This window comes from Pollachius pollachius (genome assembly GCF_949987615.1).
Source record: "Pollachius pollachius genome assembly, chromosome: 2".
NCBI lineage: Eukaryota > Metazoa > Chordata > Actinopteri > Gadiformes > Gadidae > Pollachius > Pollachius pollachius.
In genome coordinates this window covers 21,771,946-21,791,700 of record NC_136935.1, presented here as the reverse complement: position 1 = coordinate 21,791,700, position 19,755 = coordinate 21,771,946, and positions in this window count along the sequence as shown.

Below are 19,755 nucleotides of genomic sequence, written 5' to 3'. Positions count from 1 at the left end.
AGAAACAGACTGAATGTGGAGAGCAGCTTGGTGGCGGCTGCTGCCACACTGCCCCCAGAAATGTCAAAGCTTTTGAAAGACAAGCAAGAGCAAGTGTTCCATTAAACTGAATAAAAGATTTTTTTTTTTCACTCACAATAATTGTATATGGTATTATTTAAATGAGCAGTTGGATTATATATATAGACAAAGAGTTAAATATAAGAACACATTAGGGCGAATAATCACACATGAGAGAGGGGGTACTTTTAACATGGAAACCAGCTCAAGGGGTACACTGGTCGAAAAAGGTTGGGAACCACTGTCCTATTCCATCCTCCTCAGATTTTCCCGTAGTACAGCTCCCTTCGCTCGCTGGCAAAGAGGTCCAGGGCGTCACCGAAATCCTTGGGGATGTGGAGGGAGAGAAGGTTGTTCAGGAGTTTCTCTGGCATTGTAGACCGTAAACTTGTTTTCAGGCGACAGAGGGTGGGGAAGCTGCGCTCTGCAGTAGCATTGGACATGAGTACAGTTAAGTACAAACGAAGAAGCCGATCGACTTCACTTCAAGAGGGATTGTGTGTGTTCTCCCTGTACTGCCAGCAGGTCTACATTTGTGGACACTTTTGTCACTCAACTGATGGGTCGATCTGCGGAGGAGCTGTTGTGTGTCTGCAACAGCACTGGAACAGCGACAGCTGGGTGGACAGCCACTCCATGTCCACTTCACCGGTGTACAAGTCCACTACGTTTAGGGGAATACTGATGCTACTCAGACAAGGGGGACTTGTTGCATTGAGGAGTACCTGTTCCACGCTCTTCAGCAGATTGAGAGTAGGTTGGTTAAAGGTCCCATGACAAGCAACCAGGTGTGGTGTGATTAGCCGTTACAAGCCGTTTTGGAAACCTGCCCCTTATGACATCACAGGTGGGCGTGTCCACCTAGATGTGTGCTGGATAGATCAGTCTACCAGCCTACCCAGTGGCCTGTAGCAAACGTTGCTCATCTATCCATCACACATCTAGGTGGACACGCCCACCTGTGATGTCATAAGGGGCAGATTTCCAAAACTGCTTGTAATTCGCCTTATTCACCTGGCGGCCATTTTGGCCCGTGAGGGGTACACAAACCCGGAAGTCGGACTCCGACGCATAAGATCCATGGAAGATTCAGCAGCACAAGTGATGGAACCTCCAGTGTGGACCACCAATCTTACCTGTCTGCCGGCTGTGTTACTCAAGGGATACAGTAACTGGTTCGAAGGTTTTATCCACGACATTGAAGGTAACAATGGACGCTACCGCCTTTTCTCATAGCTTGTTATGCTAGAAGTAGTTAGCTGTAATATGGAGTTGTTGACTGTCTGTACTATGTTCGATTTTATTTAACACTGAACATGTATTTAATCCACAAGTGAATAGGAGCCCAAGACAAATATTTGTGAGGGCTAGGTCTTTTCCTAATGTGCGGAAAAATGAGGCACCTTACATCATACAGGTATCAGGTGCTAAGTGGACAAACTGCTCAGTTCGCAGAGCAGTGCCACAGTTAAACCAGCTTGCTAAAAGTTCATTATGAGTTCATATCAACAATGTACCTTTCCCTGTCTGACCGAAAATAACATGTTGATTTTATCTCATTAACATGTTATCTGTAGCTGATGTAATATCACATAAGCCCCATTGATATCTACTCTTAATATTATCTTGTTTCAAATTATTAAAGCAAGACAGGGCTAGGTGCATGTTGCTACTGTTCTTGACAATGATAGTATAATGACAGTATTACTATCAGGTAAGTGAGGGTAAGGTAAGCATTAACATTCATGTTAAGATAAGAGTTGCTCAGTTCTTGGAGTAGTGTATCCAGGGTTGAGGAAGGTTCTTCAAAATGTAATTAGCTTACAAATCACTTGTCTGTTTTAAATTGACATAAGATGGAATGTCATAACTTAAAATAACACATATCTACCTCTTAAATCCATACTGTTCAATCTTAATATGAGCTTTTCCACAACCCTGACTTTTTTGTACAATAAGTGTCCAAGATATTAGGTATCTTTCAAGTTGTGTTAGCACGTATCACAGCTTTAAACAACCTACCACTACCAGCATGTAGCTGTAATATTTTCATGGCAGAACATTGAAATGCCAGATGTACCTAATTCACTGCACACTCAGTGTATGTTTGTGTATATATATATATGTTGCGTGTGGCCATGACTCACTCACTCAGACATCCAATCACTATGCTGTGCCTAAACCCCCATGTCTTTCCTTCCTCATCAGGCTGGCACACTCAGGCTGACACACCTGCAGTAAATCTGGGATCGCTACCGCCCAATTACCAGCTTGTTGTATAAAGCCAGCAAAGTCAGTTGCTTGGGGAACACAGACCCGGAAACACCTTAGTCCCACAGTATGATTGGTTAAATACCCTTTTCTTTCAGTAATCTTCGATTTAGGCCTGGAGATGGCTGGCAGTCCTACTTTTTCGTTTAGCTTTTAGTTTATAATTTGGTTTTGTCAGGCAGGGAGGGGGGCCAACCTCGACGTCCCTATTGGGGGTGGCCTGGCCCCTCCTCCATTTTGCTGAGTTTGTCCGGCATCTCCAGGTCCCTTTTGGTTTGCGGACCTCTTTATTTGGTAAAGTATTTATATTGCATTTCAGCTATGGTTTCATTTAAGGATATTTATTTCCTGGTGGGAAAACTTGGTTAATAAAACCTGTTAAAACATCCTATTTTCTGGTGTCCTTCTTTTATGTTGGGATCTCCAATTTGAGCCACTGAGTATTTTATTTAATGGTTTGGAGGCCGTAACATAAATATGTGTGTTTTTATTTTTTAATAGCAACTCTGAAGTGTCAAGTGTCTAAAGTTTGATTATCTTTTCAGGTGGAGCTGTCACTTGAGCAGCCATTCATAAGGGAGACGCAGTGCAACGGCAAAGCTGGCTTGGGACAGTGCAATCATCTAATCGGGCTGCTCTACACTCTCGCTCACTTCGCCAAGATGGGCTACACATCTGTTCCCCTAACTACTAGCAAGACGTCACTGCCTCAAGCCTGGCACGTTCCATCAAGGGCCCTGGGTGTCAGTCCAAGAACAGTGAGCTCTGAGTGTTTCAAAGCTAAAACCACCGGTGACCAACACACCCCCGCCAAAGAGCCAACACTCGTCTGAAGGGGTGATGTCAAACCTCTACTGTCCTTTGCCGCTTCCGCTTCGAACAAATGCCTTTGTAGAGAGCCTACACCGAAACCTAAGTCAAATAGGAAGCAAGAGACAGATGTTAAGGCTGCTGGAGGAGAACAGAAAACAGCCTGCTGCTCTTGTCTCTACCGACTTTGGAGACTTTCCAAAGGGATCTGTGCTTACATACCAAGCAACAGAGTCTTCCAGTGCTGATGATCATCACCTCTTTCCCTTACCATCACAGCCAAGCTCATTTTACACTGTCCTGGATGACACTGAGGCGTGCTACTATGGTGGCCTGGTGGTCACTCAGGCTGTTGCAATACAGCTGGAAATTGAGACAAGGGAACAGAGCCATAGCAAGACCTGGCATAAAGTCCGAGCCAACCGTCTTACCTCCTCTTCCTTCAAGAGGATTTGTTCAAGGGTGGCAAACTTTAATGTATTAGCTGCCAATTTGAAAAAGAAATCAGTGCAGACTAAGGTGATGAAGAGAGGTTTGGAGCTGGAGCCTGTTGCTGCAGCTGAATATCAAGACCTCACTGGCTATGAGATCTTCGCCTGTGGGTTCGTCATCAACCACCACGCCCCACACCTAGGTGCCTCACCGGACCGAAAAGTGATTGACCCCAGTCCCTCACCAACGCACGGCCTCCTGGAGATCAAGTGCCCCAACAAAGGCAGCTTGAGAGATTGCAAGTAATTTGCGTTGCAAGGCTGATGGTAGTCTTAGCCTGAAGACCACACACAGATATTATTATCAAGTGATGGGGCAGATGGGCATCACTGGGTTGAAGAGGTGTGACTTTTTTGTGAAGTGCGGTGATGACCATCACTTGGAGCGGGTGCACTTCCAACCAAAGGAGTGGGAGAACATGAAATGTAAATTGGACATTCTTTTCCCCTCACTTTCTGCCTGCTTTGTGTAACAAAATAATGTAATACATCACTGATAATCTGTTTATGTTTATAGTTTTATTAATGTTTTAAAATGGTTTGTTTCTAATGTTCTGACCTGTACTGGTTCCTTTTCTAGACCAGTGTGCCTCAACGTCACATCAATGTTTTTGGAATGTTTTCTGACGTTCCGACCTGTTCTGGTTCCTGTATATTAAGTTATAAAGTTATGAAGGACATCATCCATGTGTAATACAATTGTACTTTATTCTTTAGATGGACATCCAGTAGCTTATACATACACATAAAAAAAAACAAACTCAAAGGTATATAAAAGTAAAGAGCATGTGAAATCATTACAAAGTCTGACAGGGACTGATCCTGTGATACATTGACCATGATAAGGTGCTCTGGTAACGATACAAGTTCACATTTTATTGATTTGTAAAGATAAACAATGATTAAGGTTTTGTACAGATTCATAAAGATTAACAATAATGGTTTAGGATTTGAATAGATTCATAAACAACAATGATGGCTAAGGTTTTGAACAGATTCTTAAAGATGAACAATGATGGTCAAGGATTTGAATGAATTTGTAAAGAACAATAATGATGCCCAAGGTTTTGTACAGATTCGTAAAGAACAATAATCATGACTAATGTTTTGTACAGATTCGTAAAGATGAACACTTTCTATTAAAGGTTTGAATACATTTGTGGATATTACTGGTACTCTTTAATCCCCCTAATAGCATGTGCTACATGAATTCGCAGTCTTGCTATTGCTTGAGTCTTTCGATCTTCCTCTGCAGTGAAGTGTCCACTTGGGCCTAAAAAAGGAGGGATTACAAGGGAGACCTGTCTTTCAGAGAGAAGGTCCTTGATGAGAAAGCCTTTATCGGCCATTACCATATCTCCTTCAAGCAAAGAAATGATACCTGATTGTTTTGGTAATTTCTTTGTCAGATATTGAACCTGTATACAAGTCACTGACAAAAGTCACTTAACCTGAGGGGGCAATGCTTATTAGGGCCTTAAATGTGGTGTTACCTTTGTAGTGTGAGTAAATTGCTGAGTTAAGGACCTTGGAGCTAGGTTTCTGTACATTAATTTCTGTGCAATCCAATATAACTCTAGTAGCCTGGAACGTGAATTTAAAACAAGCTGGCATAAGTTCATCCACAGTTTTCCTTGAAGGCCACATTTGAAGTGATCCCAACATAAAATACAGAAAGTTGACGCAGGTCACACAGATCCTGCTTACTGTTGACTGTGATATATGGAAACGGGTTGCAAGGTCCTGCTCAGGAAATCCCTGCCTCAACCTACAAAGGAGAAGAAAAAAACTGGTCCATAGTGGACAATTTAAAGGCACTAAAGCCTTGACGAATTACCTCCCCACTAGTATGTTTAAGTCGCTGAGCCTGACTCCATCCCACCATATTTTCTGAAGTAGGTTGCAGGGCCATAAACACAGCTTTAAAAGTAGCATACTCCGGGAACCCTGTATAAAATGATATCTGTTTATCATCACCTTGAAAATTTGAAACCCCAAACAGTTGTTGTTGAAGCTCTGCAATTAAAATTTCTTGATCAGCGATGGTCTTGCAGGCTTCCTCAAGTTGATCTTGAAGTGAGGGAGGCAGTGCAGCATATTCGTGGTCTGGGTGCGGAAGTGGCGTCTCTTCACTGGAAGTATAAGAGATACATATTGATGGACACATTAGGTCTTTTACAAGGATACTCATGCTCAATGCATGTAACCAATTACACATATTACGTACCTCAACACATTCACACCATGATCCATGGAAACATTGCTGGAAATCAGAGAAATACTGTCACTACACAGTTAATAAATGCATTACGAACTAGTAACTTAAGTCATCTTGTTGTGTATTTTGGGCTCACTATGATTCCGTAGTTGCGAAGCACCGGGGTATTCTGGGTAATATTCTGGCGGGAAGTCCCTCTCGGTTGTTACCACTGTTCACGTGCCGTGGTGGCTTAATAAACAGTTAACGCAACGTCATTGTCCGTGTTTATGTGAAGAAGTAAGGATATAACAAAACTGGCGACGAGGACGTCTGAACCGGCGCTTGTTGTCTACTAGAAGTGGAGTTTTCTGAGTTTTCTGTTTCCCGCTGATTCGCATGACTGCCGACTTCAGCGTGCGGGGTGTGCTCCGGACAAGTCAGCTGGAGGGAAGAACGGACAATCGATGACATCGTGAGTTTTATTTGAGGGGGAAGCAGCACTTATAGCAAGGGGCTTAAAATGGCTGCAATTATTGGCTCAATCGGCACCTTTGATGAGAGCATTGAGCAATGGAGCTCATAGACAGAGCGTTTTGGCTACTTTGCCGTGGCTAATGGAATAACAGATGAGAAACTGGTGCCCACTTTTTTGGGTATAATGTGACCAAAAACGTTTAACCTGCTGCGAGATTTGCTACAACCAGTAAAGCCAGGCAGTAAAACATACGAGGAAATAGTGGATATACTGACCCTTACGCAACAAAAATATATTTCTCAATATATTATGTAACAATATATTTAAAGCCCATTCATATATTGTGAATTTTAAATGGTAATATATCTTAGGATATATTATATAATGATATATTATATATGCAAGTGATATATTACACAGTATATTAAAATACTGCAATTATTGCCGTTTTCATATATTGATTAAATACATTATTATACTATTTAATATATTATTAAATATATTGAAATATGTCCCATATTGTATGAGATTATATATTAGAAGAGGCATTCTAAAAATATGTAAATATATGATAAAATTATATGAGACATATATATGAGATATACCTCAATATACAAGATAATATAATGAGATATATATGGAAACATATCTTAACTATGTTGAAAAATATATTGATTATATGTGTATATATATATATATATATATATATATATATATATATAGTTGTATGTATTGTACAGTATATTGTATACATGGTACGTATGAAATTATCTAATGTAGTGTTTTAAATTGAATGCAACTGACATTTTCTTTGTATACAACTTAGTTTTGACTACCATTACCTGATGAATGAGAATCTTCAGATAATCTAATGTACAATTTCTGTCTTACATTTGGGAATATTGAATAATACATCAATATACAGTACTTCCTTAACTGAATAAGGTTTATTTTTTTTAAACAACTAAATGAACAAAAACTGTAAAGAAAAACATTTACAAAGAACACCCGTCCTTCAATAAAAAGAAAAAAGAATAAGTGCAACAACAGAATAGTCCTGAGGGACAATCAAAGGACAGCAAACAAAAGTGCACATGCTAAGGTCCACTGCCTGTGCTTCAACTGCCTGTGGACTTCTTCTTCTCTTGATGCCTCAATTCACAGATTCTCTTATTTATGGCCGTTCGGATATCGGCGATCTTCACACCTGGATGTTTCTGAGTAACTGCATCTGTAAAAGATAACATAAGAAAGACAAATGTTATCCTCTGATTGTTGCAAAAGGAAAGATGAGGTGGATCCCAATACTGGTAATATTTTTCTAGCATAATATTAATCCACTAAAAATATATATTTTTAGTCTTACCAAATAAAGCTTTTAGCTTCTTGGGGTCCAGAGGCTGACGTCTCTCTGCAGAGGGGTCAACAAGGTTGACCCCTCCAGTCAGATTGGACTTAAGTAAGACTTCGATGCTGAACAGGCCCAGCAGGAGGGTGCGGGCCATGCCCTTTGCTGTTGGTTGTGCCTTTGCCGTCTCCCAACAATGGGCAGCCACCCTGATGTCATCATTCCCTAGTTGCACCTAATCAATTGTGAGAAGGAAAGACAAACAGGAACAAAAAACAGAACAGTTTTTAATTGACATCTTTAAAAAAAAAAATTGTGTGTTTTTAATCGATTATTACAAAAATGTACTTACTGATGGTGATTTGGGAGATGTGGGTTGAGGAGATGATGGTAGAGCAACTCTGGTCTCACATTCACTTTCACCGTCACCTTCATAGCTTGAGCTTTCGGTCATCTTGTCTGCAATGAGGGTCTTCACAGCTGATAAGACTGATGGAATTTCTGGAAAATATGGCCCACTGAATTTACTACAACAGGACACCAAACAAGTTGCAAATACATAACATGTTAAAAAAAAAACACAACTCGCTTCTGAAGGCATTTCTAAAAGCATTAAAGGGATTATCCAGAGTGAATCAACCCGTAGCCCTGTTGTTTCAGGCTGTTTGAGTGCTGTCGATAGGTATCAGAATGACAACAATAGGTACAACGTAGACCGAGGTAGCAAAGCAGCAGCTACGCTAACAGATGCGGGCATATCAAAACCAAACTCGCATGTCCTGATCAGTTAGCGTTGGCTGCCATTTCGCTATTTGGTCTACCGTGCATGAAATTCTGTCGTTCTCGTACCTATCGACAACACTTAACATGAAACAACAGGGCTACAAGTTGATTCAGTCCAGACAATCCCTTTAAGGGTGGAATTCTCCCATGTGAATTAGCTGCACGCTTTTCAGCCATTTGTTAATTATACCAATGACTTTAGTCTGTCACTCATGTGCCATAAGGCCAGTTGTGCGTTCTAGCAACGGACTTCACTCATTTGCAAAATGTGTGCAGGCTGAAAAGCACGGCGCGAAGCACTTTTTTGGACTTAAGCACATGGGAGAATTCAGCTCTAAGTGTTTAGTCCAAGGTCAATTTTTGTTCCTACTGGAAACCCTATATACTATATCTGTAGATTTCCCCTAAAATGTAGACACAGGTAGGCCTATATCTTTAAAAATAATACCAAAAATTAGGAGACAATTATTTATACAATCTAAAAGAATGCCTATTTTAATCTAAAAGAGATAAGTAACCTTTTATTGCCATTTTGCGTAACCTTGTGTTCTCCTTAGTTAAAGCCTTGACTTGGGTCTCAAGATCTGCAGAAGATCCTGCTTTCTGCTGGTCCCGTAGTCTTTGAATTTCTGCCCTGAGAGCCCTGATTTCGTCCTCAAGTTCCTCAGAAGTAGCGTCCACTGGGCTGAGGTTAGGTTCATCTTGGGAGAGAATCTCTAATTCAGATCGTCTTGCAGCCATTTGTTTGTAGTTGAGTTTCTGTTGGGTAAAAATGATCAAATCAATTATGTATGAAACATTAGGAAAATGAAACCATGAATGGATCACAATGAATCATTAAGGTTAATATGTCCCATGGCTAAAATGTTTAAATTCATATAGTCCACCCACTACCACGAACACCTATGGGCAATTTACCAGTTAACCCAACATACATTGGCATGTGGGAGGAAGCCAGAGTACGCAGAGAAAATAGCAAACTCCACACAAAAAGGCCCATGCCAGCCAGTGGGTTTGAACTCAGAACCATCTTGCTGTGAGGTGACAGTACACTACACCACCATGCCGCTAGTCCCAAAATTATTACAGCAAATACTTTTTATTTTCTATTGTTTATGTTAGGCTGGCTCACAACCCAAGTACAAAAATCAGAGATTTAAAAAATACATTAACAGCTGCCATGAAAAGAACCCCTTACCTTTTTTGCAACTACAGTTTCTTCTTGGGTGTTAGGGTAGAGTTTATTGGGCAACCTCTTTCTCTTTTTGCCCTTCGGTTGATTCTCTTCCAAGAGATTTCGCTCTGCAACCTTGAGTGTAGACTCCTTATCTGTTAATAAAAAATAGTAGCAGGAAAGAATTTAATTCCTATGAAACTATGTGGCCTACATTAATTTAAATACTTTCAGGCTGTGGACCACATAGGGACAGAGTGTACCCCCAACACACCCCCACCACCTCTTCTAAACAAAGCCAACTTTTTTGCATGCTCTGGCCTTGCCAAATGTGAATTTGAATGTAAATTGTGAAAATGGGATGTACTACCCATTTCAGCCATGCCCATTGAAGAGTTTTCAGAGAAATTTTATTCCATTGAAATAGATTAGAAATCTATGGATAATCCATGGATGGAGGAAGTTGTCAATGCATGTTAAAATCACATCTACAGACTAGAAAAGCACTCAGAGATTGCAGACCTCTGCCAGGGCAATATTTGTCATTGACACTCAAATTCCAGACGGTGTTACGGATCACCACCAACATTTAATCAGCTTGTGATGAACAGGTGATCCATTAAGGGAAACAGGTTAAACAGCAAAAACTACAAAAAGCTTATAACCTGTAGATGTGATTTAACATGCCTGTCCCAACTTCCTCCATCCCATTGGCTATCCATAGTTTTGTAATGTACTGTATTTCAATCAAATGAAATGGTTCTGAAAACAATGGGTTTTGATGGGTATGGCTGAAATGGGTAGTATCCCAAAACTTTCACTGCTAACATTCAAATTTAAGTTTGGCATGACCAGAGCATGCAAAAGAAGTTGCCTACTACTGTGTTTTTTAAATAAGGTAAGTCTGTTCATTACAAATGTTAAAGGAGAATTCCAGTGTGTTTCAATCTGTAGCCCTGTTGGTTTAAGTCACTTGCCATTTCCAAATATGCATACTACGTCCTGCTGCTGTGCTACAAACTGTGCCAGTACACAGTACAGCAGACACTACACATACTACGATATCATGACCAGTACCTGATTAATTATTAAGAAATTATACACTTAAGTTTCAGCTAAGTTACTGTAAGTTAAATAAATATTACTTTATTATATTTTTCCTTTAGTTTGTTTTGTTTTATTTTTGAATGGTTTTGATTCATCACTTGCGCCCTCTCGTTGCAGTACAACCCAGAAGGATTCTGAGAATGCTCATCTCCCCCCATTAAAAATGATCTAGCCCTACTAACCACATGGCTAGAACCTCATTAATTAAGGCACTGCACATTGTGCAGTTTGTTGAGCGCCACACACTACTCCTGTAGTCCATGAACTGCATATCACATGCTGCTTTTTCAATTTAGGTTTAATTGATGTTTAACAGATGTTTAACAACGTGTATAATTCATGTTTCAATGCCAATTCAAAATTCATATGAAGCGAGACGCATGACTAGGCTAATGGCCGTTAGCTAGCCTTCTAAAAATTCAAATTTAGTAAAGGATATGACTTGCTTCATTAGCTAATGTTAGCTAGCTGGCTAAAAATTCAAATTAAGCAGGATGACTTTCGGCCTAGTCCCGCTTCATTCACTGTCCAAAAGCTAACTTTACTTGGCCAGTAAACATTACTTGGAAAATGATGCAAAAACCTCACCAGGTGCCATCATTATTATTGTATGACTAATTAAGTATAAAGACATTATAAGCACAAATACTTGCCTGCTTACTGCAAAATGTGTGCTGATTCAACTGGCCACCCATTAGTAGGCTTTTTCACACCGATGCTGCGGCACTCGACAAGATACTCTTTTTCCGTGTTTTCAGGATCAAATTCTTTGACCCAATTTATGGGCACTATGCTAAGGGCGCCTTTATCATTCCCCTTCGACCAGCTCAAAAGAGCAAACTTCATTTTCTCTTCTAACCGCGACCACATGCAGAGAACAGTACTGGTAGACTCCGTTAATGCTGCTGGGTGGCTTGTCGTTCTTCGCGCCCGATTTTTTATATGGCTCTGTTCGCGCCTGTTCGGGTGTCTGGTAACAACTAGCTCGCCCAATCAGAGACGTTGCTTTTATACCGTAGGGTTCTGGGTAGTGTTGTAAAATTATGTTGGTTAACTTAGCGTTTTAGCATCTGTGTCATTGCCTTACAATCGCTATACAAAACATAGAGAAAATGGATGGGATATTACCTTCTGGAAACCATGTGAGTCGTCACTGCTGCGGTCTTTTTTGATGCTGTGGAGGGTTCCGTTCTTCTCATCGCTTGAAGAGAGGTATCGATATGGACGGAAGGAGAAGGAAATACATTGCCCCAGATTCAGAATATGAGATTCCATCAAGAACAAGGAGATACTGGAAAAGGAGGTTTGTGTTTTACTCCAACCTAGTCTAGTTAACTTACATTATTAAATAGTTGTTCTGTATTTAGGCTACTGTTGTAGTTCTGTGGTTTGTTTGATTTTACAAGCTTGTGACTTGGCTAAACGTAGCTAGCATGATGCAGCACACTGGCTAGCAAACTTAGCCACTTTCATTTTCACGTCAAGTGTGCGTGCGTGCGTGCGGACCCAAATTTCCACCAGAAAAACATTTGTTAAAACCTGCTATACTGTGAGCACCGAGGTTATCTGCTGCAACAACTTGAATTGTGCCTTTACCACATTTACCAAGCCACGGAACAAAAATTCCATCCTGCTCAAGTGTTTTTACATCTTGAAGAAGAGGATGCAAGACATTGTCATAACCATACTTCTTCACATCATCAGATTTGCACAAGATTGCCAGGTATATCGAGGAAAGTGCTGAATGTGAACCTGGAGGCAAATTACTCAGTCCAGTAGATACCACAGAGCTTGTGTTTCCTGTGTGAAGTACCCAGGAGGATTGCATACCTCGAAATCATCTATGTACAAAGTTAGCAAGATTCTCAAGTCACCCCCTGAAAGAAAACCATTTTCCTTAAAGTGTGAGCCATCTTGAAATGATTTATAAGTAAGCTGTTCTCCAGTTATCCCATGACTCCGATATACTCTGTGGTTTACAACAACTTTATCCACAACATCTTTCCTATTGAAGAGCTGTTGCAAGCTCTTCAGTAAAGACACATACTGAAAGCTTTTCTTTTCCCTTTTATCAAGCATGTACTCAGTTGGCTCAATGACATTAAAGTTTTCCCTTCTAGTTTTCCCTTTCCCTTGCTACTTCTTTTATCACTGACTTGTCAGGTATGGAACCATGTTTCTGAAACACAGCTTCAATAGTGTTAACAGAGAGAGGAAATGCAGCTGAGCATAACAAATAGTGCATTTCTTCAAGAAACTCATCAACTTTTGTGCCTGGCACATGTGCAAAATGTTCTAGTTTAAGCAAAGCTGCAGCAAAGTTCTGCTCAATTATGCCAGGCAGGATCTTGCTCATATCCACATTACTTGGAGATGCACTGTCTAATTCCACTTCAGAGTCATCTGGGTTGAGTGTATTTTCCTCTGCACCGTCAGATGATTCTTGTGAAATTCTGGTTGTTGTCACTATACCTGGTTTAAAATCATTTAATGTATGGGGGTTGTGTTTCCTGTTCTTGTGTGAGTGAAACGTTGCATAGATATTTGTTTTGAAGATGCAGTCCCCAAACATAAAGGTAACAGTTTCATGACTCTTAAAATGAATGCCAATATGTATGAAAAAATCCCTCTCTGTAGAAATATTGGTACAATTACACAAAGGACAACTAAATGTTTTCAATTCCTGGAGCTCCTGACAAGTTTGTTTAGGATGAACTCTATTTAAATGTATGTGTAAAGCATTTTGTGTCTTAAAATTGCATGGACAGTTTAGATATGGGCACGAGTAACGTTGTCTATGGCGGTGCTGTAGTCTTAAATGTTTAAGTAGATCATATTTACTAGAAAAAGATACACTACACTCCTTGCACCTCCACATATCAGTAAAACAGAACAGTAAAATCAGGCATAATATTTAATATTTTTCATTTCCTATTTTCCCTTTTCACCTTACTTAAACAGCTTGTCACTACATTTATTTATATACTTAAGTATTTAAATCATGAACCTTACACTAGCAGATGACTCCCTTTTCCGCAGTCACTCTTGTTTGATGAAGCCGTAGAAGAGGACACTTTCACAGGAGTACGGTGAATGGTGATCTCTTGTAAGATGACACTGGACACAGATTTCTGGGATAAATTGAGAGAAAAGAGAGACAGGATGAGGGAGAAATATAATGACTTTAAACAATCTTAGAAAAGGAGCTACAAATATAAAAATAGTTAATACAGTGTATGACTGATGGTTCTATTATTTTTGGTGGACTAATACATGGAATATATGCTTCCGTGTGTTTGTGGAACGTGTGAACGTGCCGCGGTGCGACCGACAGATACGGTTAGACATCCATAGCAAATAAGTTGCTGGGCGAGGTCGGTGGTTGGAAAAATGCCGGGCTATGTGCTAATCCACACAAGCAGTGCAACAGTACACTCAATGTAGCACACCTCATCAACAAAGTGAGAAACATCAGACTGTGGAAAGCTCCGTAGCGAGGAACTACTGTGTTGACGCTCTACCAGCTAGAGGAGCTAAAGCTACGTGAAATTGACAGAGAAACCCTGCTAAGGTGCCAGGATGCCGTGGTAGTTTCAAAACACAGAGCGAATGACTATTAAGTGCCGACCTTTCCGCTGCCAAGATGCGGATTTGGGGAATATTCGTCACCACTATTATTCAAGTAGTCTATGTTACAAAGCTACATTCACCAAAGGCAGGCGATTATCCCCCGCCAGTCGTGCCTGCATTAGCGTCTGCGGTTTTGTAAATGAGTCCGCGCGTTGTAAACGATGCGGTCAACCTCAGGATGCTAGCTTGTAAGCTTAGTTAGCTATGCGCATGGCGACTGTCGGATATATTAATGCACTCTAATAAAACGTCCAGTAACGAAGAAAATCATCCAAAATGCAAAAGAGGACAATAACTAACTGTCGATAACATTTCTGCAGCCGTATTGCTTTTCTGTTCGATGGATGGTAAAAGATTAAACTTACCTTCTTCCACACGTGATATATATTGTGGCGAGCAGCACGGGAAGGACGAGATGGGAGTCCAGGATGAACAATTATGCAGTTCCGTGCCCCATACACCGCACGACTACGGACTGCCTTTATTAACCACCCGAACGTAACAGAAACACGGGACACCTGACCAACACACACAACACTCTCACTAATGGTCCCGATCACACTACACATCACACAACAATGGAACAACACACAATTAACACACAACATCCCGAACCCATTAGCCCCAACAACAGAACAAATCAACAAAACCCCCTTTGTCAAAAGACTACCCCAACTCCCAGAATCCCCCGCGGCTCCGGAACATGGCGCCCACACCCGTGGTCGCCACACAGCCCCCACCTTAGGGGTCAGACGTCCCGTCGACCCCAACACATAGTCCCAAATGTTCAGGGAGTCGGCGCCGCCGCCTTGGCCCCTGCCAGCGGCGGCCCCGTTGCGGCGCAGCCTTCCTCCCTGGTTGGGCGCCCGTCTCCAACAGTCCCTAAAAGTCCTGGGGGTGTGGTCGGGGACCACCGCCATCGGGGCCCCCACCAGTTCCTGCCGTAGGGCGGCGCTGGAGCGCCGTCCGTTCACCCCATCCTCCGCCGCCCTCCGACGCCTGGCCCTCCGACGGCCACGCCGGCGGCTGGGATGGACTGGACGCTGTCCAGTCCGCCCGCAATCCTTGACCCACCGACACTGCTCCGGCTCGAGGTCCGGTGGCCTGGGTTTCCGGACCCGGTCCTTCTCCTGCCCGGACTGGAATGCCACTGGCATTGTGCCACGGGAGAGGGCTGTCCCAGCCGTGTCCTCCCGGGCACCACAGCGGCGGCAGCAGTACTTGGCCGGACCACACTGGTCCTGGCAATCATCCTCCGCCGACGGCTGCAGGCTGGGTTGCTCGCAAAACTCCCGCTCCGCCCGTTCCGCCACCTCAAGAGCCACCTCGAGGTTCGGAGGCCCGGTGAGGTGGACGTGCCGTCCCAGCCGCGGCGGGACAAGTCCTTGGAGGAACGATTGAAGGGCTAGTTCCTCCCTAGCCGCAGCAGGAAAGGCGGGGTAGCCCTGCTGGGCGTACTGCAGTACATCCGCTGCGTAGGCCCCCAACCGTTCCCCCTCCCGGCGGCGGCGGCGGCTGGTTAGCAGCTCCCGGCTGTCGTTCACGGCCGCCCGCTGCCCGAAACGCCTCTCCAACGCCCGGATCAAGGCCCGGAGGTCCCGTTGGTCCTCTGGGGCCAGGTCCAAGATCGCCTGCACCGCCGTCCCCTCCAGCGCCAGGGCTAGGTGGACGACCGCCTTCCCGGCACCCCAGCCGTTGTGCCACTCAACAAGCCGGAACTGAGCAAGGTACGGCTCAAGCTGCGTTGCCCCGGAGAACTTCGGCAGCTTCACCGCCGTCCTTGCCACCAGGGGGCGGTTGACCGCTGCCATTTCTCCGTCCGTGGGCCGCTGCGCTCCCACAACGCAGGGTGCGTCGGCGTCGGTTGGGGCTTCCATGGGCTCGACCGTCAATCCCAATCCTTTGTCCACGTGCGCAGGCCAATCCCACTTCTGACACCAATGTGGCGAGCAGCACGGGAAGGACGAGACGGGAGCCCAGGATGAACAATTATGCAGTTCCGTGCCCCATACACCGCACGACTACGGACTGCCTTTATTAACCACCCGAATGTAACAGAAACACGGGACACCTGACCAACACACACAACACTCTCACTAATGGTCCCGATCACACTACACATCACACAACAATGGAACAACACACAATTAACACACAACATCCCGAACCCATTAGCCCCAACAACAGAACAAATCAACAAAACCCCCTTTGTCAACAGACTACCCCAACTCCCAGAATCCCCCGCAGCTCCGGAACATGGCGCCCACACCCGTGGTCGCCACAATATTTTCAAAATGACGGTTCCTCTTTGCCAACAAAGGCATGTCACCCTGACCATGGCCTTCAACGGAGAGGGGCACTACTAATTAGGAATAACTGCCACCTACTGCTTTGGAGTTGTAAGCAGAATTGATTTGCAATCTTAACCCATTACAGTTAGGTTGTTTTAACATAAATGATTCTAGTAAATTTTAAATTGTTGCATTTTATGCTAAAACTACATATTTTAAAACTGTTCAACCACAAAACATGATTTTATATAGTAGAAGCTACATGTTAGACTTAGGATAAGGTAACAGACACCCAGTTTGCTTTTTTGAGTGTATTTATACCTGTGTATATTCTGAGAAATGCTCTAATCCAAAATCCATGGGTTTACATTTCGTTCTGTGCAGTACGAATAATGTCGGACAATCGTGATCTGGGACACTATTCAATAGATTTCTTTCCGTGAGCATGAGAACAAAATATTTTTGAGGGGGTCTGCTGTAAAAAATGGGTAAATCAGAGTATCCTTAGTACACTACATTTACCCTTTGATGCATTAATTGTTTTGACACAAACATAAGTAGAGGGTGCTCTGTCGCGGTTCAAATGGTCCTGCCTCTCTGGGCAAATTCATTGACGTGGAAAATTGCCCAAGCATTCTCCCGTTGACTGTCATGTTTAAACTTTTTTTTTCGGAAAATGAGCCTTCAATGCATTTTCTATGGGGATTTGGGACTCGCCCTAACGTGCTTGCATCATAGGTAACTGAGCAAAGAGCGCAAAGGGATATCTTCGATCAAGTCACTTGCTAATTTCAACAAGGCTGATAATGTGTGCAATTCCGTTGCGTCTCTGAAAGAAGTTCCTTTTAGTCGACGATCCAATTCAGACAAATTGGCATTAAAACAATCAGGACCTCCAAGACCAAAATTAATAATTAAACAAAATTTCTACAAAGGGGGGAAAGTCCTACACCCGAGGATTTTAAACAAATTGGTACGAGAAAAAAAGCTGGCTAGCAGGTTGTGAAGAAGCTAACACAGTCTTCTGCTACCACTGCCTACTCTTCCACCCTGACACCCTGACGACAGACAGCACTGTTTGGGTATCGACTGGTGTGACAGAAATGCACCATCTGTCTGAGAAAATCAAGAAGCATGAGATGTCAAAGATCCACATGGATAGCTGCTTGAGATTTGCGACTATTGGGAGGGTGAACATTGCCGCTCAACTGGACGAGGGATACCGGCTAGCTGTTCGTCGCCGATGAGGTGAGCAAGATTCGACACATCCTCAACCGGCTCATCCAATTTGTAAAGTTTTGCGGAGTGTTCGAGTTGGCTTTGCGAGGCAAGGATGAGACGGAGGCGCCACAAACCCAGGTATTTTTCTTCGATTGGTGGACTTCGTGGCACAGTTGAATGAAGTTTTCGATGACCACCTTAAAAATGCCACGGTGTTCAAGGGCACATCCAAGACGGTGCAGAACAAGCTTTTGGAATGTATGTTAGCAGTCGCACGGGAAAGGATTGTGGAGGAGGTCAAGTCAGCTCACTATCTGGCCATCCAAGCTGATGAAACTACGGACGTCTCCACGCAGACACAGCTGGTGCTTGTGCTTAGATACACTGATGACAACCATGCAGTGCAGGAACGTTTTTTTGAGTTTATTCCCATCTCGGATTTAACGTCAGTTTCAATTGCCAGTGTACTTTTGGAGAGACTGAACCAGCTTTTGGCCGATGACAACGACAAAATGAAACTTGTTGCACAAGCTTACGATGGTGCCAGTGTGATGAGGGTAGAGAAGGCTGGTGTGCAGCAAAAGGTGCGTGAACATTTTAAGAATGACCATTATGTGCATTGCTATGCACAGCAGCTTAATTTGATCATGCAGCAAGCTACCTCCCGCATTCAAAAAGTCAACGTTTTCTTTTCCGATCTGAGCGGTATTGCGTCATTCTTTTCCCGGTCACCGAAATGGTGCAGCGTTCTGGACAAGATTGTTTCATGAAGACTGCCCAGAGCTTCATCTACAAGGTGGAATTTTAACACCAGGATCGTCAACACTGTGTACGAGAACCGAGATGACCTCCATGAATGTTTTGAAGCCATCAAGACGGGTTCACATGGTCCATTTGACCAGCTCAGCTTGAGAGAGGCATCTGGCTACGTGAGGATGCTACAGGACGAAGATTTCCTTTTTTTCCTGTGTTTTTTTTACAACATCATGCCCCACGTCGACATTCTGTACCAGAAGCTCCAGAAGAAGGATATTGATGCAGTCTTCATCAAAAGGGCTCTCGAGAGCTTCACAAGCAGTGTGCAGACCATTAGGTAAGATAACATTTATATTATTTGATCCTTCTCAAAGCAAATCTTTGTTATGAGAATATATGCATGAAAGAAGACTGTATTTGTGTTCTTTTTTATAATATATGTTATTTTTTATAATATATTGCCAGTGGTGTAATCTAGCTTGCTTTACTCTGTGCTGGACATCCTGGTTAGGCGAGGCACAATGGATAGCTTAAAAAACAGTGTTTAACACTAACATTATGCATCCCTGCCCATTTTAAGTGGGTATACTGACATCTTTGTACTGGATAAAGTGTGAACATGTGCCTCATGTAGACTACAGTACTGTACACCGCCCAACAAACACATTATTGGTTTGTTTGCATTCAGAGACTCTGACCAGCTGCAAGAGGCATCAGGAACCAACAGACCAAGGACGGCATTGAGAGAAGAGGCAAGGCAGAGGCTGTCTGAAGAGGTCTGCGACACCATCCTGGCTCACACCAAAGCGAGGTTCTCTTTCACTGGCCACCTTGTGAGTGCTACCTTAGTATAAGGAAGTATGTTTGAAAGGTACTGCCATTCATTTCCTGCTGATCCTCTGAATGCCACTATGAAGGCATATCCCACGCTGAACAAGGCAAAGCTCAAGACGGAACTATCTCTGATCTATGAGAATCCTGAATTCAAGGCTTGCTGTGGTGCACTGGCATTGTACCAGGTTATCATGAGCTACAACCTCAAGGAGACATTCTCTGAGACTGTGAGTTTGTTGAACATTCTCATAACTAATCCTATGACAACAGCTGAAGCTGAGAGATGTTTCTCAACTTTGAAAAG